This window comes from Falco biarmicus, chromosome Z (assembly GCF_023638135.1).
Source record: "Falco biarmicus isolate bFalBia1 chromosome Z, bFalBia1.pri, whole genome shotgun sequence".
Taxonomy (NCBI): Eukaryota; Metazoa; Chordata; class Aves; order Falconiformes; family Falconidae; genus Falco; species Falco biarmicus.
Window position 1 is genome coordinate 16,863,358 of NC_079311.1, and position 27,147 is coordinate 16,890,504.

Here is a 27,147-nt window from a genome sequence, read left to right on the forward strand (position 1 = left end):
AATTTACAGTTCTAAAGGACTTTTCTGAGGTCCCAATATCTTGAAAATTAGCAACAATTTGGAAAGCACAGGGACCAACAAAAAAAAATAAATTTACCCCTCATTCCTTCTCTTGCATGCAGGGTCAAAAAGAGATTAAAAGGTGAGAAAGGAAAGAATGCAAATGCTAATAAGGCTGGTTTTGAAAGTTCCAATGACCATTTCAATCTGAAATTCCATGAAAACTTTACATTTCCCTTTTCATATTCTCTTTTGGAATGCTAAACTTGTATTGCATAGGTAATGCCTTTTTCCTTTCAACCTCATCATTTTTAGGTAACGTTTCTATGGCCAAAAAACCCACAGAGCAGCCCTGCTAGTCTTTTGAGAGCGCTCTTCACAAGTATCCAAGGAGTGCCACAAGAGATTCAAACTTCCAACTCCATGCTAATAAGCAGAGTGAAACTGGCACAAGGGTACACAAGTAGAAGGCTCTAGAGAAGACACACTTCCTCTTCTTAGTTCTGTATCAGCAGTCTATGAAATAAAATCTTTACATGCACTCGGGGCCAATTAATAAAATCAAACAAAAGAAGAATCACTTGCAAAATTTGCCCAGGTCCACGATTTTCCCCTGTCTCTTCTCCCCCTGCTCTCTTCAACTCAATTTCATTCACCTTACCTTTCTCTTCTCCTGCTAAATCCTCTCTCCTCCCCTCCCTCTCCTTTTCTTCCACACAGCTGATCCTCTCAAAATTCACCCCTTCCCATCCAAAAATGCATAATGTAACTTGATGCCAAAAGTCAGGAAGACTCACTCAACGGCAATTCGATAAAGCTTAGAGCCAGATGACGAGAGGAAGATGTACATGAAGTCAGCTTCAACGCTGCCCTACACTGAATACCAAGCTGTGTACGGGAAATAGGAGAGACATTCCCATTCCCAGTACCCCAAGATTTGTAGAAAGGACGCAGTTAAATACATGAAATACTGCCAGCTTTCTGTCAAAGACCCAGCTACATTGTACTGTAAATTTCATGACATAACTCCATACGGAACAGACCATACCAAAGAACTCCATAATTAAGTACTCCTCACTCTGCTGTCCCCACAAGAGATTTATGTTGAATCAGGAAGACATCTGCTACCTGCTCCTAAACCATGCTTGTGCAATCCTTACACAGACACAAGGCCTTGGTTTCAGTGTCTCCACTTTAAGAAGACTGTTAGCCCCTCTTCTGATCAGAGAGGGGCACATTTGTTGCTGCATCCTGCTTCTCACTGAATCTCAGCAGAGGAACAGCTGCAGAGCAGGATGCTCCAAAGCTTTCTTCTCTCACCTATCCAGCACCAGGGCACAGCTGGGAAGCAGTGCAGCACCTCAGGTCAGCAAGGTCACTATTTGATACACCTCCTGCAGAAGACATCTGTCACCTGGATGTGGTACACTAGCAAGACTCACATACAAGCACTTTCACTGGAAAATGGTTGCTTTTAGCAGTTGACTAGCCAACCAAGCCAGCTAAGTCCCAGGTCCACCCAGCTAGACTGGGACAGTTTTGGCGAAGACAAATACATCACATCGTTATATTTATTCTGAATAATGCTACTAATGCTTCTCCTACAGGGCAAAGCTCGCTCTCTCTGAGACCCAGTACTGCCAGCCACGTGCTCAATACACTTTTGCTCCCGCAGTTAAACCAGAGGCATTCAAAGTAACTGGCACTGAAAAAACAGTGTGCAGAGGAACTCGTCACTTCCAGATGGCTTTAAAACTTTAAACCTCACACCACATATATTTCTCACCCTTTCTTCTTGCTTTATGCAGAAAAAAGGCTGTTGGCTGCAACCTTGATAGGAGCACAGTGATCACAAAACAAGCAAGCAGTGAGAAAGGTGTCTGCTTGTGCCAGTCTGCAGGTGCCGCTTTCAAGCTATAAGCAACCAGCGCTGGGTTTCAATTTCCCATCTCAAGTGTCTTTGCCACCAGCTTTCATGGTAATAAAAAGGGCTTCATTAGAAACATCAGAGTGGGCAAAACATGTCCCTCTGGCTAAATCAAGTATTGTAGTAAGACAGAGTTTTCTGCAAGTAGCACGCACTCATGCCAGGAGGGTTTTGGAAGACAGTACAGACTGTCTCATGTTAACATGGACCAGACCCAGGCATGAGCAGTCCACCCATTGGAGCACAGTCTGGCCCAGCCATAATTCATTCTAGCCCACACAAATATTATTCCCAGGTGATTTCACCAGATCACTCAGCTCTTCACACCTCACCCTGTTTCCACCCTCCTCTTTCCCCTTTCATCAGAAGCAGCAGTAAGGGAGTTTTATCACAGATATTGGTGAACAATCCCCTGTCTCAGAGCAAGGCCACCCCCAGCGACACATCAGTATGGCTCCAGCTTTCTCCAGCTGTACCTTGCAAACCCCCAGCAGGGAGAACCTCTCACTCTCCTGGTGCCCTGCACCACCCTCTTTTAGGCTGACCTACCCGCAGGGACTTCTGCTCACAGCAGATCAGGGAGTACTTTCAGAGACACCCACCTCCTGCCCCCAGAGAGGACTCACCAGCAGCCTGAGGAAAGCCTGCTGGGTTGGGCCTGGAAGTTTTTTAATGGCAGCGTCACTAATTATATGGGGTACTCATAAACACCAAGTCCGCAGCACCATGAGGCAGATGAAGAGGCAGTCCCTCATTTATAGCCTGCAAAGAAACTGGAGGATACCTTTGAAAACAGAAAGGGAATTACTGCCCTGTCAGACTGTTGTGTAAGAGCAGGTGGAGGCTTTGCCAAGACGCCCCTTTACTCCACCCCTTTGGGACCATCCTCACTGCATCCTGTTAGCAGCTCTTGCTAGGAAGGGCCAAGGATGATCTTCATCTTTTATTGGATGTGGTGGGGAACATTGCCACAAAGGATAAGGAAAAGGCTGAGGTACTTGATGCTTTCCTTGCCTCAGGCTTGAATAGCAAGACCAGTTACCCTCAGGGTACTCAGCCCCCTGAGCTGGAAGACAGGGATGAGGAGAAGCTGCATGAAGCCCCCACAGCCTAGGAAGAATGGATTAGTGACCTGCTGCTCCACTTAGATGTGCAAGTCTATGGGTACACGAGGGCACTGAGGGAGCTGGCAGAGGAGCTCACCAAGCCACTCTCCATCATTTATCAGCAGCCCTGGCTAACCGGGGAGGTCCCAGCAGGCTGGAGGTTAGCCCGTGTGACACCCATCTACAAGAAGGGAGGGAAGGAGGATCCAGGAAACCACAGGCCTGTCAGCCTGACCTCAGTGCTGGGGAAGGTTATGGAGCAGATCATCCCAAGTGCCATCATGTGGCATGTGCAGAACAACAACTGGGGGATCAGGCCCAGCCAGCATGGGGTTATGGAAGGCAGGTCCTGCTTGGCGAACCTGATCTCCTTCTATGACAGGATGACCCACCTAGTGAATGACGGAAAGGCTGTGTATGTTGTCTACCTGGACCTTAGTAAAGCCTTTGACACCACCTCCCACAGCATTCTCCTGGAAACACTGGCTGATCATGGTTTGTATGTGTGGGTAATGGCTCTATGCTGGGTAAAAAACTGGCTGGGTGGCCAAGCCCAAAGAGTGGCAGTTAATGGGCTTATATCCACTTGGCGGCCGGTCACAAGTGGTGTTCCCCAGGGCTCAGTATTGGGGCCAGTTCTGTTTAATATCCTTATTGACAATGTGGACGAGGGGATCAAGTGCACCATCAGTACATTTGGAGATGACACCAAGCTGGGGGGAGTGCTGACCTGCCTGAGGGCAGGAGGCTCTGCAGCGGGACCTGGGCAGGCTGGAGCGATGGGCCCAGGCCAGTCGTGTGAGGTTCAGCAGGGCTCAGTGCCGGGTCCTGCCCTTGGGTCACACCAGCCCCACGCAGCGCTACAGGCTGGGGCAGAGCGGCTGGAAAGGGCCTGGTGGGAAAGGGCCTGGGGGTGCTGGGTGACGGCCGGCTGGGCAGGAGCCAGCAGTGTGCCCAGGGGGCCCAGGCGGCCAGCAGCACCCTGGCTGGTGTCCCCAGCAGTGTGGCCAGCAGGACCAGGGCAGTGACCGTCCCCCTGCACTGGGCACTGCTGAGGCCGCCCCTCGAACCCTGTGTTCAGGTCTGGGCCCCTCTCTGCAAGGGGGACGTAGAGGGGCTGCAGCGTGTCCAGAGACGGGCAGCGGGGCTGGGGAAGGGGCTGGGGCACAGGTCTTGTGGGGAGCCGCTGAGGGGGCTGCGGGTGTTTAGTCTGGAGGCTCAGGGGGGACCTTGCTGCTCTCTACAGCTGCCTGACAGGAGGCTGTGGGCAGGTGGGGGTTGGTCTCTTCTCCCAGGTAACTAGCAACAGGACAAGAAGAAACAGTCTCAAGTTGTGTCAGGGGAGGACTAGATTGGATAATAGGGAAAAAAATTCACTGAAAGTGTGGTGAAGCACTGGAACAGGCTGCCCAGGGAGGTGGTGGAATCACCATCCCTAGGGGTGTTTTAAAAACATGTAGATGCGGTGCTTAGGGATGTGGTTTAGTGATGGACTTGGCAGTGCTGGGTTAACAGCTGGACTTGATGGTCTCAAAGGTCTTTTCTAACCTAAATGATTCTATGACTGCCTATGATTAAGGTCTCACAAGGTGTCCTGGTTTCAGCTGGGATAATTTTCTTCCTAGTAGCTGGTGAAGTTCTGTGGTTTGGATTTGGTGTGAGAACAATGCTGACAGCACACGGATGATTTTAGTTGTTGCTGGGTGAAGTTTATACTAAATCAAGGACTTTTCAGTTCCTTGGGCCCTGCCAGCGAGAGGGCTGGAGGGGCACGGGAAATGGGGAGGGGACACAGCCAGGGCAGGTGACCCAAACTAGCCAAAGGGATATTCCATACCATATGACGCCATGCTGAGTATATAAACTGGGGGAAGAAGAAGGAAGAGGGGGACATCTGGCATTGTGGCATTTGTCTTCTCGAGTAACCATTATGAGTGATGGAGCCCGGCTTCCCTGGGGATGGCTGAACACCTGCCTGCCCATGGGAGTGGTGAATGGATTCCTTGCTTTGCTTTGCTTGTGTGCGTGGATTTTGCTTTACCTATTAAATTGTTCTTATCTCAACCCTTGAGTTTTACATTCCTTTCCGACTCTCCTCCCCGTCCCTCTGGGTGAGGGGGAGTGAGCGAGCGCCTGCATGGTGCTGAGTTGCCGGCTGGGGTTAAACCATGACACAAGGCAACTGTTCCTCTCTCCTGTCCTCTCCTGCTCAGTGGCACCTCATTTACAAGATCTTCCCAAGAGAATGTACCTCAATAAATCAAAGCCAAACCTTTACATAGCCATTCAAACCTTGAGTTAAAAGCATCATGCTTCCTTCCTCATTTTAAGCATTCCTTGTCTTGGGGCATGAAATGTTTTGGGTAAGGCTGTGTGAAATACACTGCTGTCTCTATGGAGGAAATATTGCTACGAACTATCCATGGAGATGAACACCTAACAGGTTATCTTGTCCCCACCAACCACCAACACCAGGCAGCGGTACTGCACGGGCCATCTTCCAGTCCTCTGGAACCTAGAAGGCTGCTTGCTGGCCTACCATGAAGATGCAGGTATCATAACAGATCTCCAGCATTTCAGCTCCTTTCTTAAAGTAAACATTTTCATTTTGCCCAGAGAAGGCAGAAAGCCCAAACACTAACCGCAACTCTGTTTTGGCTCAGGAAGCAGTTCCAAACCCAAGTGAGGAAGCTTGCTGCAAAGGAGCAATAGAAGAAGCAGCTAAAATAGTTCTGTCTTTGCAAGTGGCACGGAAATAGTCATGAGCACTATAAGGAGCAAGAGAGGTTAAAGTTGAAGCCAAATGAAGAAAATAGAAAGTGGCTCATACATTTAGGCAGATTTAATACAGAAAAGCACAACTAAGCAGAACAGGGACAATTTTTAAATGTCAGAAGTTACTGAACTCTTTCTCAAGCACAACCACAGCAAGATTTTCAAGATTCACCTCCTGCAAGTCCGAAATGGTCCATCCCAAAATGCAAAAAACAAGCAAAGGCAGCATGAGACCTGCATGGATGGACCAGGACATGCTCATACAACTCAACCATAAAAAGGATGCACAGGGGAAGCAGAAGCAGGGACAAATGTCCTGGGAGGAATACAGAGAGACTGTCCAAAGATGCAGGGCTGGGCTTGGGAAAGCCAAAGCCCACCCGCAGTTGAATCTGTTGAGGGATGTGAGGGGTAACAAGGTTTCTTTCAATACATCATCAGCAAAAGGACTAGGGAAAACATGAGCCTGATGAGGAATGGGGACTTGAGAAAGGACACTGGAAAGGCTGAGGCATTGAATGCCTTCTTCACCTTGGTCTTTACTGCTAAGACCAGCCCTCAGGTATCCTGGGCTCCTAAGAGCTGTGGACAGTCCAAGTCAAGGAAGACTCATCCTTGGTGGAGGAGGATCAGGTCAAGAAACAAGAAAACAGATGGGAGGTGTTTCAAAAACGCATAAGTGCAGTGGACATAGGGACATGCACAAGGGCCTGATGGGATGCACCCACAGGCCCATGTTGTCGCAAGGTTTTCTCTGAAAGACGATGGCAATTGGGGGATCTCCCTGAGGACTGGAAGAAAGCAGATGTCACCTTAAAAAGAGCAAGACACATGATATGGGGAATCACAGGCCCTTCAGCCTGAGCTTGATCAGGCAGTTAAACATAAGAAGAAACTTTTTTATTGTGAGCATAGTTAAACACTGGCACAGGTTGCTGAGAGAGGCTGTGAAGTTTCAATCCTTGAGATACTCAAAACCCAACCAGAAAGTGCCCTGAGCCACCTGCTGTAGGTGAACCTGCTCTGAGCTGGCAGTTGGACTAGAAGATCTCCAGAAGTGCCTCTACCCTATGCCATGCTATGACCCTGTAAAATCTGCACAGTGGTCTCTAGGGAGAGCATCCCAAGTAGATGCAGATGAAAGCAGACCATAACTTTCTGTGCACATTTAGCACAAAGGAGGTGGGAGAAGTTCCTGTTACATAGCACTGCCTGCCAGGGATTCATCAGACAGGCCATGGCCAGGGGAAGAAAAACAAGCACCTTGCTTGTGAGCAAGACTTGCCTTTGCATAGCCTCCTCCCTGTGGCATTTATATTTCCAGAATTTTCTTGTTCCCAGATCCTCAGGAGCATACTTACTCATTGTTAGGAACATCTGGTTGTCCTCCTTGAAATGAAATGCTCCAAGCAGTGGCAACCAGCTGGTCTAAAGCAACAAAAATAGCTGGACTACACTGTCCACTCTGTCATTTAAATCCAAACACGTGGGGAAAGCAAAAAAGCAATGTCAGAAAGTTTTCAGGGGAGGCTGGGGAAAGGAAAATGGCATCAAAGAAGTGAAAACCAGAACAAAGCAGATACACAGATAAAAGTGAGATAGATGGAGAGTCAACACAGCTTACATAAACCCTTGCCAGGCCTCACCTAACAAAAGCCAGAACCTCTGTGACACAGCGTACCCAGTTTCCAATACTAGCATGGCTCCTCACCACAGAGATAATGCAGCATGAGGTTAGGAAGAATGTCCTCAAATGGGTAAGTGGGTTTTGAAAAATGGGAAATGCCTACTTTTTTAGTGCTTCAGGCTTAAGTTCAAAACAGACTCTCAGCACCCTCTTTATATGCCTATATGTCTCCCAGGAAGGATACACTCATAGAACAAAGGTAGATCATTACAGGTCTTGGGAGTCCATCTTTTCTCCTACTCTTCTCATTTGTTTCTCTACATTCTTCCCTAAGGATCTTTTTGTAAAATTCTCCAGTAATGAACAGACCACCATCTTCCTGTGAAATGTATCCCAGCACTCTGTATCCCAGCACTCAGCTGCCTTTATGAGTACAAAGCTCTTTCCTGCTTTGAAAATTAAATCTCCCTTTGTGCAATCAGTATCTCTTGCTTCTTATTTAGTCAGATCACAGGAAAAAGACTGTTACCTTCCTCCAGCAGCAAGCTTTCCTCTGCAGTTAGCACACAGCTTTCCAGTCTTCTCCAGCTTTTACCTCATTCTCCTTCTGTCAGCCACATTTTCTCAACAGCTGATAAATTTGTCCTCCTTACTTCCACTCTCTTTGGCTGATCTGTATTTTTTCAGAGCTGTGCACCTAAAACTGGCATACATCTACTTTACTAACATGGATGAACAAACATTTCCTTGGTAATTTACCAGACACTCTCTTTGTTCATGTTTATTATTTTCCTGCTCCAGCATGTCACTGGGTCGTGCTCAGACTGGAACGAACTGCAGACCCTGGACACTTTTCTGCAGAACTGCACCAGGTCCAATGGTACTACGTCATCTGAAGACCTGAACCTGAAGACTGAACTGCATCCTCATTTTCCCATGTCATTTCTTCAGCTCTTCAAGGCAATTTCAAACCAGAGCCCTGTCCTTCTGCAGGCTTCCTGCTCCTCCTGGTTTCCTGTTTATTATTTATTCCTTTGTCCTAATTACTAACAAAAATACCAAACAGCATCAGATGGCAGGAAGAGCACTGCAAAACTCTTCTCAATAAATCCTCACATTTTGATAAATAACTATCAGATGAGCTCTCCTGTGCAGTTCCCTCACTCTGTGCAGTTCCCTCACTGGATTTACATGTACCTTACCATAGCCAGGTGTATCTAGTGCACATTCCCTTAGCTTAATTGTGTGGGACAGCACTGAACATTTTCCTAAAGTTAAGGTAAAGAACATCTGCTTCTCAACATCCATCGCTCTCACCACTCTTTGCAAGAGGAAATCACAGTGTGTTGGCATGATTGGTTTTGCCATGCTTACTCTGCCTCCTTCATCTTATTATTTCTCCCTTGTGTTCTGCTTTTTCTTGTTCTAATATTCTCCTTATAGAAGGTTCAACTTTCCCTCTGTCTAGAGCTCAGGAATCTCCTCCACCTGCTGCAGCATCCTCAATGGCAATCTTCTAATTGCTCTGAGTTAATTTCAGTCAGTTCTTCATGTGTGCCCTGCAGCCCACACTGACTGGGGTCCCCATACATCTGCCGTGAACACTGCCTAACCTCACTGCCCCACTGTAGCCCAAACTACCACTCAGCATCTCTTGCTGTTGCAGAGGAATTTAGCCAGGTTTGGGAAGGGCTTTGCATTTTTCACTTCAAGAAGCCAATATAGTTGGAAACTGTGAGCCCTGCCAGCCAGGACTGTGCTGCTGAGGTCATCACAGGGCATGCAAGCCTGCTAGGTGGCAACGCACTGGCTAAGCAACCAGAACCCCTGTAGCCACTGGGGTCCAGGGACTGGACTGCATGCAGGACAGAAAACTGTTTATTGTTCATAACAGCCTACCATGGGTGCAAGTTCTTTGGGATCTCCAAGCTTTTGTTTTCAGGAGGCTTTGGAAATAGGTTCTTCCAATACATGAGACTGAGCTCCAGGTCCAGCACACTAAGTACCTCTGTCATCAGCAAGTCACTCATGGAAAGTCTTATCTGCAGAGGAGGAGAGCTCCTCTCTCACCTGTGACTGGAGCTCTGAAGCAACACCTAGAACTCCAAATTCAAAATCAGTGGTCCAGGACACCTCTTTTTCACAGCACAATTTCTCAGGCTGCACAAAGTCTTGCTGCTCTTACTATGGGAAGTCAGGCCCACAGCGCTGTGTATCCTGGCAGCTCTCTGCAGAACAGGCTGTCTCACACCCCTGCCTGCACTGCGTTTTGCTCAGCACACCAACAAATGCCCCTCTGCAGACATGCTTATTTGCAGGCAAGATGGGGATGAAGAGCATCTTCACCCTCTCCCTTTTGAAAAGTACCCCATTTGTATTTATTTCTGTATGCCAAGCTGGACCAGTAATACTGGTGTGGTTTTATTAATATAATTACAGGATTTAGCTTCCACTGAAAAAGTATTCCCACATAAATAGGCTTGGAAAGCCCAGTGCTAGTAACAGGATAAGTAAAGGTGTCTCTGCTTTACAGTACACAGAAAGCAACAGCTCTAGAAATCTAGAGAGCAATCACAGCTTACACTTTGCAGTTCAGCAGATTAACACTATCAATTCCTTTTTTTTTTCTCCTTCTTCCTTTTATTCCAGCCATACTTCTTTAATTTCAAAAGATAAATTGTCTATTCCTGCACAGAAAAGCAATGGAGGATAGCATCCAGAGAACACTTTCTTCAGAAAATGCATGCATTCCTGCTAATCTGATTGCTTTTCCAAATAATCTACCATCCATCTCTTGGTGCAGCATCTCTGACTACTGCCCTTTACCAGTCGTTTCCCTGCACCCAGCAGCGCAGTCAGTGCACAGGCATATGCACACAGCAGCTATGTCATATGGCCCTGCTCAGCTACACTAGGCATTTCACTTGCCCCAGCACACGGACCTGTGCAGTCATGTTACAGGCTGGCACGCTGACTCCAACACTTATCCAGGCAACATTTTTCACTGATTCAAGGCTCTCAGGTTTACATTTTTGAGTTTGCATTTTTTTAAAAAAATCTACCTACAGACTTATATCCTCAAAGTTTCAAAATGTAATACAAGTATGTCCTCAAAAAGGCAACCCTGAAGGCAAACAGAAGAATGTCAGTATTACCTACAATTTGTAAGACACACACATATGAAACAGTCTCCTGCCCTTTACAGGTGTTATATCACAGTTTGTGTTGAGCTATTGCTTCAAGACAAAATCAGAGCTCTCAGAACTTTGTCAGCAGCCATCAGCCTCCTCCTGAGTTGTGTGCCAAATAAGCACAGACCATTTTGTTTCTGGTCCAGCTTCTCTCAAACTTGCCACACCAAACAGTTCGTAAGCCTGAGAGCTTAAACTAGGCTTGAGCTGTAGACACTCTTCTAGGCATACCTGCAAGACAGCAGGTCACACACACCCATATGCACTCACTGTCCAAAATCCACTTCTGCTGTGTAATAACACTTATCAAGGAGAAATTACCAGTAATAAATTCCTTTTGATCCAAGGTCAACCAAACAACATGACTATGCAGCAACCCAGAGCTTTAAATACCATCTGTATGTGTCATCTCAAACAATGCTACAAGCTCAGAAGCTACAGATTTATTGTTACAAGAGTAATAAATGGTACGGATACAGTGGTTTTCACCTCTTGGTTCACAGCTTGGTTCTACCTAATGCAGGGCAAATAGACGCAGTTGTCTCCACCACAACCGTAGACTGAGAAACAAATCCTGCATACAAGGATGTTGCCTTGGAGGTGAGGTTTGTCGGTTTGGAGTCCTCAGATGGACAACCTGACCACTGGACCATGGCCTTGACCATGTCTCTTGACAGCCAGGTGGTAAAAGACAGCAAAGGGAGTTACATTAAAAGACGAGTTCCCGGACTGCTGTTGTATGCATACAGCCCACATAGTGCAACTACAGCGAGTGGCCACAAGTGGGAAACAGAGTCTGCCTTGATGAGTCCCGCAAGGTCCTGTCCCCACAAATGTGGTGCAAGCAGGAAAAGCATTTCCCATCTCCGACTCCGGTGTTTGCAATATAATTTAAACCCGTCTCTGCAGAAGAGCACACTGCCGGCGGCCAGCAGCTCAGAAGAGGACCTGTGGGGGCTCAGGAAGTCCAGGCACAAGCATGCATGCTGCAGTTGTGCCTCTTCCCACAAAAAGAGGGCTCATATCTCAGAGCGTGGCACCCTGTGAGAGGTTCTCCCACTGTGGCCAGCACGCAGAAATGCAGGCGCTGCCACCCGCAGCCCTGCTGGTGGTGGTGGGTGCCCCAGCACCTACGTTCAACAGCAGTAATCTTCATGGGTAAATGTACTCAGTATGCATTAATGGAGAATCCAACACGGGGCACTGTTACTGCAAACTGTCGGTTTTCAAACCGCATGTTGGTATGCATATTGCACCTCAGACATTTGAGCCCTACCAGAGAAGCAGTTTAAGTTGGTGCCGCAAGAAAACTGACTTACCGGTGAAGTATTACAAACAGGACCAGTCTAGCAAGCAGTTTTGTACGAACAATTCATTAAAAAAAAAAAAGCTGGGAATAGTTTGTAAACAAGAAAACAAGAAAGGAGGTGGAGAGCCATTAGCTAAGTGATCTCGCATTCCCCGATTTGCTTTATCAATCACAATATTCAGGAAAAAAAGCTTGAGAGTAGCCCAGGCTCTCCAGTGAATCAACAAAAAACCCGCATAAAGAGCTGTACCACTGCTCGCAGCCTTCAGGCTGTGCATTAGCTTTTAGCAAAGGTATCTGCCACATGAATAATGCAGCACGTCTTCCAGAGCATCTGTACTCCAATCAATCCACAGTAGCAAATAAAACCCTTTCAGCACGCCTTTCTATCAGGCAGCAGGACCTTTTTACAGCAGCTCAGAGGCATATCCTTGGAAAAACAACCCTATCTGCTACCAGAGCTGGAAGCCTTTTAAAGCAGCCAGCTGGGAACCAACCTTTTAAATCAACCATCCTGCAATGGGCCTTGATTTTATCAATTGCCTTTCTTTGCCTTTTGTCCCTAAAGAATCCACGCTTGCCATTACAGGGCTCAGATTAAGGGAGCTCAGACTAAGGTTTCAATCCACTTTCAGAAACAGACATGTGCCACCCCACAAAAGCAGCAGTTTACAGCCTGCAGCCTGTGAGAGAGACAAGGTAGCCCTGCCACACAGCACACATGCCACATCTCTCTCCTGCACTGTAAAGCAGCCTCGTAATCAAAGTACCCTTCCTCAGTGTGGGGGAATGGGCAAAGAGCCTTCACCAAATCAAGCCTCAGTCATAGACTCAAACCTCTGTATTTTCAGAAGCAAAGCAGGTGATGGGAAGTGGTGTTTTGTCGATGTCCACCACTTGCACCAGTTTGAACATTAATCCTTTGCAGAAGCACGAAAGCCCCTTCTCCTTGGCAATCCACTGGGAGCTGTGGGAACTGCTTCTGTCACCTCATTTCAGCAGCACAACCTGCAGGCCACTGGCTGCCTGAGGGAGGATGTGCTACTGGATCTGCAGAGGTGACGTGGGACAAAATATCAATAGTGGGCAAGATCTCAAAAGACACCATATTCTAGAGGTGTGTTATTTTTCATCAGAAAATTCAGCTCTAAATAACACTCTGAAATATTTGCAGTTCTCCAGCATGGCAAAGACACTTAAATATAGTGCCCTGGAAAGCAGGTTGTGAAAAAAATACTTCTACCCGTAGTATAAACATTGCATAAATACAAAGGACATGAAGCAGGGGGTGAAGGAGACACTCAAGATGGAAATGTGTTAATTTCCTCACCCACAAAACAGCAGAGCCCAAACCTTTCTCTGAGTGGGCACAGCAGACACTCTTGCCCCTTCTTTTCAGTACAGTAATCCAAAGCTTATGCAGCGAGTAACAGGTGGACACAACCCCAGGAGAGGCAAGATAGTGGCTCCTCCACTGACAGGCATAATGTGCTTGGACCATAAGCAGGAAGGCGTTCCAGTACTTTTGCCTCCCCCAGATATCCACTTCAGCCAGGAAAGGCAAACATTGCATAGACACTTGGCTTGATGCCAGCAGCCCACTGCATCCCTGCATCCCACAAACTTTGTCACCAGATGGTACCACATTGTCTCAGAGCATCTTTCTAGTGAGGGATCCCAAAGCAGCCCACTAAAGCCAAGAACATACCAAAGCCCAAAACTTGGTAAAACGCATGATGTGCAAATTTTGTTCATGTTAGAAGATACACCAAGTATTGTGAACCTCAAAATAATTTTAAGTGCATAGGTCCAGGGGCAGCCTGGGGCTGCCAGGATTGAAACAAGACCACTCTCCACAAGGCAAGGTTGAGACGGCAAAAATCCAATGGCCATCCTGTATGAGCTTTCCAACTGTATTTGTGTTCAATCAAAGCTGAAACTGCAATGCAGTCCCCAGGGCTGGCAGCAATGCCAAGCGTGGTCCAGCATAAAAACTCCTTGATGGTGACACTGCTCATGGTATTGTCACAGCCCCACCACCTAGTATTCCTCCATGGCTGTGCTCTTCTGTCACACTGGCACAGAAGGGAGATGGACAAGGGAGCACACATGCCTCACAAAAATAGCTGAGTCAGGTTATTTTTAAGTGGGTCATCCCAGTACAGCCAGCAGCAACAGCCAGGAGCAGGGAAGAAAGCAAAGAAAAAAAACTGGCAGAGACTACAGCCTCAGGCAGCTCCCAAGAGGCTCAGACTGTCCTGCCACCTGACCTGACAAGGAGCCCAAGACAGTATTTTGGATAAAATACCCCAGAATATTGTCAAGCGAAGCCATGTCATGTAGTACCGGCTGAATTGTCACCCGTTCTTCATTTTATTGCTGGGGTCACTTCCAAACCTGGCATTGAATGTGTACTTGAGCCTCCCCTAAGGCAAGTGGGAGAAGCAAAAATAAATTACAACAACAAAGCACACAGAATGACAGGAAAAAATTAGGCCAGAAGGCACTTCTGAAAGTCCTGAGTCCTATCCTCAGCCCCCAGCAAAGCTCACTACAAAGGCAGGTCATGTTGCTTGGACTGTCCAGCTGAGTTTGGAAGACCAACAAGGATGAAGATCCCACAGCCTCCTTGGGAAACGTGTCTGCCTACCGTCTTGCGGAGAAGTCCAGGCTGCAGCTGGCCTGCAGGGCTTGCAAAGTTACCCAGATAACTCTGGTCAAACTTGCTGCCTCATGGCCTTCACTGAAGAGTTGCTTTCTTGCCAGTCAGACCTAGCCTGCACCAATGCAGGGGACTGCTGCAAATCAGACAAGAAGTTGACATTTATCTTTATTGAAGTTCATGAGGGGCTGTTTTTCCCCTCATGAGAGGCATCAAGCAGACTGGGAGCCTCCAGGTTGCTTAAGAATTCCAGGGGCTGGGAAGTACCCATGGAGGCTCTGTTGCCAGACCTCGGACTTCCCTGCAGTGGCCAGACAAGCATCTTATGATTGCATTCCCATGAGCAACCGAAGTGATTCACCCTGGAGCGAGGGAGCCTGAGGCACCTGTGGCACCACCACTGCCATTCTGCTGTCAATGGCGCCTGGAGCTCCACTTCCTGAAGGTTCACACCTCTCACTCAGGCACAGGCACTGAAACACCACTTCACTGCACATGAATTCCTCAGGCCACAGAAGAAGCAGCCTCCTGAATACTTTTAAGCCAGTATCAGATAGAAATTAAGCTGAAGAGCACAGCCCACCCTCCAGTGAGTGTGAAGAAACTTATGCTCGGTCAATGCAAAGTCAGTTCATATGTCCTAAGAAGAACAGGAGGATCCTCCAAGGACGATCCCACACTCCATGACAACACTGTTTCCTTATAGTTCAATCTCTCCCTTCACCACGTGTCCTGTGTCTGCTTCATTTGGTGCCCCAACTCCGCAAGCTCTGGCAGAAAGAAAGGTGATGTGTTGAGGACACAAATGGCTTCAGTCAACATGGCCTTTAAGAAGTACAGTAGTGGGCTGGGGGAGTGCGAAAGGCTGGAATAACTCAAAAAAACTCAAAACCCCTGAAACTCAGCACTGTTTCATTAGGCTTATCAGAGCTCCCAGGAAGGGCAGAAGGCAGTATGACTGAAGCAGAGGATGGGGCCACCCTAGCCTCTTTAGAGAGCATGCCCCTCCTTCTCCTGGTTCACTTCCAGCTTTCCAAGATAGCCTGTGTACTCCGGCAGAAAGATAAAGCCAGCTTGCCTGCATTCTCCAGAGACAATACCCTCTTTTACTCTGCTGGTTACCTGGGCAGCAAACAAAATATTATTGCTTATCAACTTCCTTGTGAGTACTAATGTGCTTCTCAATTCAATGAGAGGGCAAATTCCACCTTACAGGGCTTTTCTACTCTGGCAAGATACTATGCTCTGTTACGAAAGAAAAGCAAATACCACAACCCCAGTTCAATGAACAATAAAAACTAGAAGCCTCCTCTACCCCCCACCCTGCAAAAACTCATTATAAAAAGGAAGTGGTGAAATGCACAAACTTTAAGAGATGTTGCCACATTTCTTGACAGAAAGGCAGCCTTGAAAAAATCATCTGACCCTCTGCAAGATCAGCAGTTTCTCCTGAAACCAGGACACCATGCTTTCCTCTCCTATTTCACAGGAAGAAGCTTCCTGCTATTCAAGATCAAGCTGGTTTCTGAGTTTCAGGAACCAAAGTTCAGCTCCCCATCAAAAAGTTTCAGCAAGGTCTTAGTAGTCTGCTGTGTCGTTTGGGAAGACAGGGACGCTTAGTCCCACTGCTCTTTATCATGAGGTCTAAGCATGCCTGAAGACATCTGGCAGATGGTGTATCTCTGCTACAGGCTACCGTACAGAAGTCTTGCCTTGCAGCAAAGCTGAGCATCACTGGTTTAGGGGGTTTGGCCACCTTGCCTCTGGTGGTCTCCTGTCCAGCCTCACAGTTGAGCCTGCCCATAGCTCTAAATCAGGGCAGATGTGGAACCCTCAAAACCTGCAAGGATGAAGGCCTCCACCTGCCTGGTCCCAGGGCCGTACCACCCTGCTGGGCATACAGCTTTCTCTAATATCTGACCTACTTCCCTCCAGCTGCAGCTTGTGTCCTTTTCTCCTTGTTACGCTATCCGTCACTGCCAAGAAGAGTCTGGCTCTGTAACTGCTCTTCCAGGAGTTGTATCCTGCTATTAATAAATCTGTATGGCAGCAAAAGACACAGGTACCTACTACAAGGGACTAGAGAAGAATCAGTTGAGGATGTCCCAGTCATCAGCCTGGAGCAAAGGAAAATGGTCCCTGTCCTGCTGGAAGCAACACCAGCAGTACCTTGTTCTTTGAAAGGTGGTGGGCAGCATCAGAGGTCTTCTCTGAAGCTCATAGCTGCAGAGTTCTTCCACCTCCCTTGCAGCATGCAAAACCATTTAGGGGCCCACAGAAAACAGAAATGTGGGGAGCTCTCTCACACGCATGCTGTGCCTGTGGAATTGCCTTATGATGTCCGTTGAGGCTTTTCTCTTTGACTGCCTGATTAAATCAAAATTGACATCTCTCTGTTCTCCAGAAAACTCCTAACATGCTTTTGAGCTCTCTAACAGCAGGCCCCATTTATCTGATGCATGACAAGCAGTGAATGTGTGTGGCAAAGGCAGGTTTTACAGACAACACTTTCTTCTGCCACATCACAAGTTTTAAAATCGATTCACCATTTAGAGCAGAGGTTCAGTTTTTCTCTTTTTGGTTCTTAGTCTGGCTTTCACTGATGTTGGAGGACTATCTGTACTTTCTCTGCCAGGGAAACAAGATTCTGTGTCCATTAATTCACCTGCTGGGCTTGGCAAGAGCAAATGCACAGTCTCTGAGAAACCAATGGCATCACTCTGAACCAGATCCATTGGTCCACGTGCAGAAGCAGTGCTTGGTTCAGACTGGAAGGACACTTCCAAAGCAAATCTCCTTATTGCTGACATTTACTGCACTCCAGTTTGCATTGCAAAGCCATCTTGGAGCATGCGGACAGGATTCCCTCCAGGTGAAACTAAGAACATTCCAGGATCAGAACTGAGTACACTCCATCCACTAACGGAACCAACTGGGTCAAATTAAAACATCCAAAATGCCTGCGGATATGAAGTCCTGGTACTACCTCTTTCACTCCACAGGTCTACTCCTCTTGCACTGTAGATGTGGCTATAGCTATCAGAGAGTTGATGCAGTCACTGCACAGACACTTTTCCATAGACCTCCTTCTCTGTTTGATCTTCAGCCCCGCTTGTCTTCAGATAGACTATTTTCTTTACTTCCTCTCCTCCAAGTGTTGTTCTCTTATACTAGTTTTAGGTGTTCCTCCATCTCTGATCATTTTGTTCAGCATCACTGCTCTCCCCTGTGACCAGTCTCCCTCTTCCCACCTCCACCTCCCATTTATCAGCCATGAAGATCAGTCTTTCCTCCCATATAGTAGTTTATTTCCTACATACGTCATTCCTGCCAGCCTCTTTGCATATCTCCTCCAGTATGAGTTTTGATCGTTTTCCAGCTCTGTCCCTCTGCACCATCCCTCTCTCCAACCCTTCCAGCTGGGGAGCACCCTAACAGAACCTCCATGTCCCAGCTAAGCTCCCTGCCACAGAGTTGCTGCCTCTACCACTGCTACTTTCCATGCCAGCCTACTCCTCCAGCATAGTTGATATCCACAACGACAAACAAACTGATTTTTTCTCTGCCTTTGAGTCAGGTCTGGGCATCTGTGCTTCACAGACTTTTTGAGCCGAAGGCTTATCTGTCTGTTTAGCCAGCCCTAATGGGTTTTCCGCCTGCAGATTCATCTAATGGCTTTTCTTGAACCACATCCCCAACATCCTGTGTCGATGCGTTCCACTGTTTATCTGTATCCTGTGGTTCCTGGGCAGTAATAAACAGAGGAACAATCACACCCCATCTGAACTCTCCATCCCATCATCCTACCGCATGTCAAAGGCCATATATCATATCCCTTTTCAGGCATACCTTTTCCAAGCTAAACAGTTGTCCCTCTCTGCCTTCTCTTCTGCATTACCAGGTCCTCAATGAGTTGCAGAAAGCTAGCATTGCATGAGGCAATGTAGATGTATCCAGAAAGTATTTGATCTTTTTTACAGTGCCACTGGAAAGGATAAAAAGGAAAAGGAAGGGAAAAAAAAAATAAAAGGAAAGGTAGCACAGCCCTTGAAGTCTGGCTGTGAACTAAAGCAGCATTTGCACTCCTGACATAATGCAGGCCAAGCAGCTTGGGGCGTGATTTCCATGCCTTAGGCAGCAAAAACAAAGACTGTCTGTGTGAAGAGTGAGAATAAAAGCACTGTGTAGGACACACTGGGCCACACTGCACCTGACTGAATATGCAGTTTTCTCTGGGTATCTTACACGTGTTCATGAAATTACACCTGCATCTAGGGCTTTTCAGTACCAGAGAAAGTCTTCAGGCTCCAGGAAGCTTCTGCAGTTTGTTCAAAGCCAGGGAAGAGTCATGCACCATGCTCCTAGCGCTTGCTCAGCCAAAGATGACAGCAATTGGGAGCAGTTGCACAGGGGGCTCTCCAAGCCTACTTGAGGGCGTGAGTGCTGGTGCTGCTCTGAGTGATGCCCTGGGTGCCCCATGATGCCAGAGAACTCCAGGCACAGGAAGGACAGCAGACAATGACACAGGCAGATATGGAAGTAAAGAAAGGGAAAGGTTTTCAGAAAGAGCTTGCCATAAAGGTCTGAATTTCCTGGGGAAGACTTGCCTTTCTGCAGGAGTTCAAGAGACGGATTTCCAGACTTACAGACTAGCACACCATGCAATCATCTGCCTGTACTGCCAGTGGCTAGTAGCACCAGTGGCAGCAGAACCCCGCAACAGTGAAAGGTGTGTGAAACCCTTCTAGTGCCACATATGGTGTCTGTGCCATTAGCCTTCCAAACACCTGCAACTGAGCCTTACTGCAAGACAGGCAGAAACAAGAGTATAAACACTGCTATATTGTTTTTATACATAAGACACAAGCTGTCATGAAATCACAGAAAAGTTCATGTTGCAAGTCATGCTGTCAGGAAAGCAAGAATAGGTAAGACTCTAGAAAACTCTTCTGAAATACACAAAACCATATGAAAGATAATGACTGCTTTCTAAAAATTGAAAGAAAGAGAAGGTAGAGAAATTGTCACTTCAGTTCCCTCTTTACACATCAAACAGATCTACTTTCAATTAAGCTTAGGATGCACACAGCGGGCTGGGCACCAAAACCAAGGTCTCAACAGCAAGAGATTCCCCAAGCTAACAGCCAGATGAGCTTCACTGAAACATCTTTTGAAACTTCAAGGATGACCACAATATATTCAAGGACATCCTTTGATATTTTGTCTGGACCAATAAAGCAGGTATGTGTGCTGCAGCAGAAGCAGATTCTCAATGCTCATCCAAGTTCAACACTTGGCATCAGTGTTGGGAAAGTAGTATGGAAGGTAGGGACCAAGGTAGACCTTCCAGGTGGACTTTAGCTATGGGTTTCCTTGGCTTAATTCCTTGGAACTTTGGTTCCTAATATCATTAACAGAGTTTCACTTCTACTATCATCACAGAAGCCACAGGCAAATTTAGTCTGGAAGGGGCCTCTGGGTGTCTGCAGCTCAAACTCCTGGTTACAGCAGGGTCAGCCTCTAAGTCAGGCCAGGTTTCTCAGAGCTTTGCCTTTGTGAATTATGAAAATCACCATAGGTGGAGGTACTACAGGCAAGCAAACCATCCTGCTGAGCCCCTGTCTGGCTAATAACTGTGACCCCGGTCAGTCAATACACACCAGCAGCAAAGGCAGGTACTGGTCCTACACATCCATGAGGATAAGAAACTTACTCCTGCCTCTCCAGATCTCTAGCCAATGGTCAGTGAAGTCCATCTCCACTTACAGTCATGTTAATGTCCAAAGTGGCTGAGAGGACTCCTGCCTTCAAATTGTCATCCTTCCAGTGATGATAAAACAAAACTCAAGAGTGAAAGTTAGCTGTCATGTTGGGGAACAAGAATGGGGCCCTAAAGGCAAAGCCCAGCAGAACATGCTGAAAGGTTGGAAAGAGGAGTGTATGCTCTCCATCACGGTGAGACAGGATGCTTTGGGAGAAAGAAATCTCTGCAGGATGCCAAATAGCTGCTGTTTGGCTAATGACAGGCCAAGAGATGTCACCCGCTCCCAAAGAACACTGCTGCCTGCACTGAATGACATTATTTAGAAGATCATCCTGTTCAAGTTTCTAGAAATGCTTCATCCCAGGAAGCTCTTCCCACGATTACTCCTCTTTGCTGCTAAAAACACAACTGCCTTATTATTTTGACAAATAATAACTTCTACTTCCAGCTACTGGCTCTTGTTCTGGTTTGTCAGCTAGACTGAAAAATCCATTATCTGTAAAGATACAAGAGGCTTCTGATCTTTTAAACTCCACAGGAACAAAGAGTTCACCAAAACCACAACCTGGATGCCAAGAAAGATGAAAGAGTCAACTTTCCACTTGAGTTTTTACTTATAAAATCAGAGTGAGGTGGATTTTCTGCTCCAAGACTTGGTTTGCCTGGCAGGGTCCATCACACCCATAGCTATTGTACAGGGCTTAATGCATGGCAGAGGCATGAGCCTCAAATAGATGCAAGGAGATGTAATATCAAGCCCTTCAATCCCTATTAAGCCTTCAAATGAGTGCCATGATTTTTAAAACTCCTATTGATTTCTATGGATGTCAGGCTATCATCAGCAAATTCAATCTTTTCAATTAGGACTTCAGGCATAAGTTACTGACATCATATCTTTGCAAATTCAAAGAGAAACATGAGCCACAGCCATGACCGCAGGCAGGAGGGGTCAGAAGAGACCCTGATACTTTTCACCGTAAGGAAAAGAGCCTCTATACGCAGGAGGATCTGAATATTATGAGAGCAGGAACTTGCAACCATGCTATTCTGATTTTGTTTTTGTTCCCCTGTGTGTGTATTTTGGTATTTAAATTAGAGAAAATGGCAGAGAAAAATAATATGAGCTAATTACATGTAAGTAGATGTTAGCAAGATAATATTTGACTTCTTCTATTTGTCTATTGCAGTTACAGAGCTGTCTGGGTTCCCTGCACCTATAACCCTGCGATTCTGTTGCCAACACAGGCAGGTTCCTTTTAGGAGCCAGATGGCATGGAAGAAACCAGGGAACGGCAAGGAAGATTGGTCCTTCCTGGCACTGTTCACGTTACCAGACAGTGTTCCCATTAGCATCAGTGTGAGGTTCCTTAGAAAGGAGCACTGCAGCTGTGCCAGAAGTTCAAGCAAAATAGTATCTACACTTTTCTAAGGCAGTATGGTTTATATTTTTCAAGTTTTGTGTATTCTTCCTCAAGACAAACACTGTGAAACACTGGTTTACATAACCTCACATGTAACTATGTGGAAGGTGGCCAAAAGCTGAATGGCACTGGCAGACCCGAACCCTTCACAGCCTGGAAAGCAAAACTCCACAGACACCTGATGGGAGAAGAGCTACTGTGCTACAGAGGGTGGTGAAAAGCCTGTGACTGGATTCAGTGCTGACTGCCCCTGTAAGAATGGCACTCGGTGGCATTCAGGGGCAGCACCACTTCAAGGGTCCTTTTGGCAGGCAGGCAAATGTGCTCCCTGGCTAAATGAGACCCAGGCGAGGCTGGAATAAGACAGGCAGTTTTGGGAGAATTCCACTGATCTCAGTCCTGCGCTTGCACGTGCTGTCATTTACCTGCTGCTTCAGTCCATACCCCAGACCGGGGAGAGGGCAATGTCTGAGAAAAAGGCACTTGTCTACCAAGCACCATCCATGCACCTCACCAGTGGTTTCCAGAAAACCTGGGATGAGATGGGATCTAGAGCTTTCTGACTCTTCCAAGGAGCATTTCAGCCCTCTGCACAGGCACCCTGCAAGAGGAGTTTAAATCATGGTATCTGTAGAGCAAGGACTCTTAATTTCCACTCTCAAGAGTGGGCCAAGTATTGACCTTGATTCCTGCTGGACCTTTTCTCTGACTGCCCCTGCTCTACTTTATGTACAAGCTCATACTCAGCAAGGCTCATACTAACTTTACTAGTGTAACCCTGACCTGGAGAGCCTTGCCCAGCAACCTTCTCCTGGGAGGAGTTCTCCCTCAGTGTTGTCTCCTCTCCTGTTTAAGCACACCTCCCAGAGCGGTAGGAGGAAGAACAAGATGGAGTTTGGCCTCTCCTGCTTTCCTGGAGGCTATCTAATCGGTTCCATGGACTTTGTCTCCATCTCTGAGATAAAAATGGGAGTTTCTACTGATTTATCTTCCTTATCACTTTTCTCAGTGGCTTTGTCCCACAAAGGGAGTGAGGCAATGCAGTCATCGGCGCAGAAGACCTCTCCTCAGGTAGGAATGCACGTTTCCTTGCACAGAGATAAAGAGCACAGCAGCTCACCAGACTGGAAATAAACCTTTGCACAAACCAGAGCCTAGAAGGATGCTTGGAAAAGAGAGGGAGAGAGAGGCCAAACTTTGGGCACTGCTATGGAAAATGTGAAACTGTGGAATAGAGCAGGGAGCAGATCAACAGGAGAAGGGAAAACAGGACTTGGAGCTGCACACTGTCATTGGGCAGCAGCATGTCTCCAAGCTTAGAAAAGGCTTTGTCTGGCTGAGGGTCAGAAAAGTCCTGTCTGTGAGTTTCAAAGTGCTTTGGAAATAATAAGCATCAGCATTACCCTAACAGAGCCCTGCAGGTGTATTTTCAAAATGGAGAGTTGCTGCCAAGCCTGTAATACCACAGAGGGGAAATCCCTGGAAATACTAGGCCAGACTGGCTCCTACTTGCAGGCCAGTATAACCCTGCAAGTGTCAAACCCCCTCAGCCCACACAGCCTCCTGGATGATGTAAAGGTCTTTCCTGTTTCTCCTGCAGAGAGGCAAAAGGCGCGTCAGCGTAATTGCTGTGTGCTGCGGGCTGCTTGCCTCAATCAGCCCTCTGCAGCCAGAGCAGCTTAACATGCACTTAAGGGAAGCCAGGTGATGACTACATGCGAAACCTTACCACATCATCACTCCACTGGTGTCTTCTTGACAAGGTAGCAAGAGACCAGACCCTCTGTGGCCCCATTGTGCATCAAGGTGGCCAGCCCTAGCCACTGTCCAGCCTCACCAGCGATGGATGAGTCCCCAGTCCCCCTTGGGTCTGAGCAGGAGGTATAGTAGCAAGTTCCTCAGCAGCCACGCAGACGTCAGCCCACTGGCAAACTGTAATACTGACTACCAGTTTATTGCCAAAAAAGACTGCTGCTGTTTCTAACTGGCAGATGGGAATACTCAAATAAGGTGGCGAGTTTGTTGATTGGTTGTTTTTTTTTTTTTCATTGAAGCAAACTTTCTTGGAGAAGGTTTATTTATGTGGGTGGAGGACAGGGTCTGGCCATTAAGGATCAGGACTCTGCTGAAGTCCCCTTGGACCAACAAAGAGCAGATGGTGGGGAACTGATCTGGGACAGTGCCCCTCCACCCTATTTCTTCACTGAAGGTCTCTGTCATACCCTGTCATAACCCACCCTCCAATAGTTTCCCCATCGAAATCCCTGCTGTGGAAATCAAGGCCCACCAGTGTGGAATTAAGGTTTCATGCTGTGCAGACACTGTGAGCCAAGGAATACACAAACATCAGAGGCAGCAAACTGACCACAGTATACAAGAAGGTCACGTGCAGAATCTACCTTAGCCTGCACTGAGGCAGCTGTCTCTCTCTCCAGAACATCATCTTCACATCTGGGGATTTGCCAAAGCCTTCACTTCTCTCCCCAAGTCTCTGTAACACTGAAGCATACATGTGGCCCCGAGCACCTGCAGCTCACAGCTCAGGGACCGGCTCCATACTGGAGCATATACCCACAAAACACCATCCACACAGCACTCGGGCATCTGGCAGCCAGACAGCCCAAAGGCAACAGAGAACTGCCCTTGCACAGGCACAACAAAACTGGTTCCAGAGACCAACAGCCTGCCCAGTGCCAATCCACCTAGAAAGAGGCTCCCAGAATCCTGCTGCAAAGTCAGACAACCCAAAATCCACCCATCACCCATTAGTAACAAATGTAGCAGACATAGAAACATTCAAAATATTATCCATTACTGGCATTGCCTGAGTAAAAAATCTGCTCAAATGGGACAAGCCAACATGCTCGAGACACAGGCAGAAATTAGCCAGCAGGGGAAAAGAGACTGAGAAATCCACCACATCTGGAGATACCCTGACCTGCTACCAGGAAACCCACCTGCTGCACGGACACAGCCAGCAACGAGACTGATCAATGGGATGGAGGTGAGCAGCGCTGCTGGGCAAGCTGACGCAGCTGGTGCACAGAGGGCAGCAGGCTCCCTCTCCCGAGGGGCCTTGCAAAAATGACACATTCACGCAGAGCTGCTTTGCCTCCGAGGAAGAAAGGTCAGGCACAGCTCGGGGCAGAGCTGGGTACAGGCAGCAGAATTGTCTGGCTCTTTGTCCAAACATCTCCAGTGCCTGGGCCTCGTGTTTCTCAGGTCTATGGCAGCTCTAAAGAGATGACGAGTTTTGATTTGTTGCTATGGGCTAATGGATTGAATGAATTTGAAATGCTTCTCATTCACGAAGCTACGGCTTCTCTGCAATAATGCTAATTTACCAAACAACATCAGCATAGTTGAAAACACCTCCTTTTTCCCTTGTCTCTAAGAAGCAACCAGCTCTCCCCTATCCTACCTCCTGAAGTTTTGCTCCAGAGTTTCCTGTAACATTCACACCAAAACATGACGTCCCTGCACACCTCCATCAGTTGCTCCCTATCTGTGATCAAACCAGGAGAGATCAGAGCCCTCCAAAGAGGGCACAGCCAGTGGGAGAACAAAGGGAACAGCAGGGCTACACAGGCTGCTCCTTTGTTAACCCACCAGGGAGCTGTGTTGGGAGGCTTTAGGCAACCAACACCCAACTTCCCCCCAAAGAGTTCCTCAAATCCTCTGCAGAAATCACTTCCCTTGAGCACCCAAGAGGCGAGGGGAGGTTATGCCTCTCCAGGCAATTCCCTTTAAGGGACTGCAGCAAACAAAGTGGCTGCTTAGGAGGCATAAGTGAACGGGGCAGGGGGAGAGGGATCACGAATAGCCAGGATGCTGCAGGGCTGTTTTTCCACGCTCTGGAGCAAGACAAGGAGGGCACCACTCCCTGCAGGGTGAACAATGGATGTTCAGCAAGACACTGCACATAGCTGGCCTCTCCAGGCCACCAGGGACTTGTTTGCAATGTGCTGTCATTATTACATATCCCTTTGCAACAGCCTGCCTCGGCCCCTGACAGAGCTGCAGCATCAAACCCAGACCCATGCGAGGGAAGCAGTCCTCCAAAGCTGCGCTGCCTGAGAGCGAGACCCCTTCACGGGCTCGCCCTGAAGGAGGAACTGGTACCAGGAGACCCCGCTGCCAGAGGGTACGGCCCCTATGCCGTTTGTGTGACTGTCATCATGCTCTGTGCAAGCTGTGACCTGCCCTGACACCAAGCACCCAAAACCCCACGACTCCAGCACAAGGGGGCCAAATCCTGCCACTGGCGTGCACACACAGAGCCATAGGAGTGGCTTCTCTCTCCACCACGAAGGAAGCTGTGCAGATGCCAAGCCGTGCCCACCCGTTGCACCGGCAAGCAGGGCGGCGGGAGGCGGCGCAGCCTCCCGGGCAGGCGGCACCACGCCGGCTCCCACCTGCCTCAGGCCGCCGAGGAGCTCCGCTGCTCCGTGCACCGGCCCCCTGCAGACCGCCGTCCCCGGGGCGGGACCCTCCGCTGCAGTCACCCGCGGGAGCAGCCCAAGGGCACGACGCTGCCGGGCAGCGAGGGTCCTGCCCGGGGAGGGCGCGACCAGCCCCGGCGGGGAAGCCCCGCTCCGCACCCGCTCCCGCGGCACACGCCGGGGGATGCCCGAGGCCCGCATCACCGGGCGGCCGCCGCATCCCCCGCCCGTCCGCGCCCCGGCGGCGGCGGCTCCGGCTCCGCACAAAGCGGGGTGGGGCCGGCGGGGGCTGCGGCAGCCCCGGCGCACGGGAGGGGCAGGCGCCCCCGCTCCGCCCGCCCGCACCGCCGGGCTCCGCAGGCCCCGCGCCGTGGCAGGTGCCGCGGCCGCCCAGCCCACGCGTGCCCCGGCCCCGCGCGCCCCGCTCCCGCCGCGGTCCCGTACCTTGCCGCTGGCGGCGGGGCTCCGGCAGCGCGCAGCCCGTACGCATGGGAGCCGCGCCGCGCCGTGTCGTGCCGCGCCGTGCCAGCCCAGCCCGGCCCGGCCCGCCCGCGGTCCCCGCCCCGGCCCGCCCCCCGCGCCGCGCCCGCCGCCGCCGCCGGGAGATGCTGGCAGGCCTCGGGGGGTGCCCGCCGTCCCCCGTGCGGCAGCCCGAGCCCGCGGCTCTCGGGGCGCCTCGGCGGGGCGGCCTGGCCCGGTCCGGTCCGGCGGAGCGGCCGAGCCCAGCCCCGGGCGCCAGCCGCCGCGGGGAGAGTGTGGGGGGTCTGCGGTGCCCGCTTGCCCTGGGGAGAGCCCCAGCAGAGTTCAAGCACCTCTCCAGTCCCTGGGCACGGGGAGCCAGCCCGCCTGAGCCGGTGTGCGCGGCTCCCCATCACCATCACCCACACATCTGCACCTGGAGGTACACTGTGAAGGCTGGGTAT

At 48.9% G+C, this 27,147-nt stretch overlaps 1 protein-coding gene across 1 annotated transcript in view; it reads right to left on the bottom strand.

Annotated features, from left to right (window-relative positions):
• Window positions 1-26,757, bottom strand: part of CORO2A (coronin 2A) — a 62,250-nt gene extending 35,493 nt beyond the window's left edge. The window contains exon 1 of the mRNA XM_056325441.1: window positions 26,669-26,757. The gene's annotated coding sequence lies outside the window, so the exon portion shown is untranslated. The remainder of the gene's footprint in view (window positions 1-26,668) is intronic.
• Window positions 26,758-27,147: the final 390 nt, after the last annotated feature.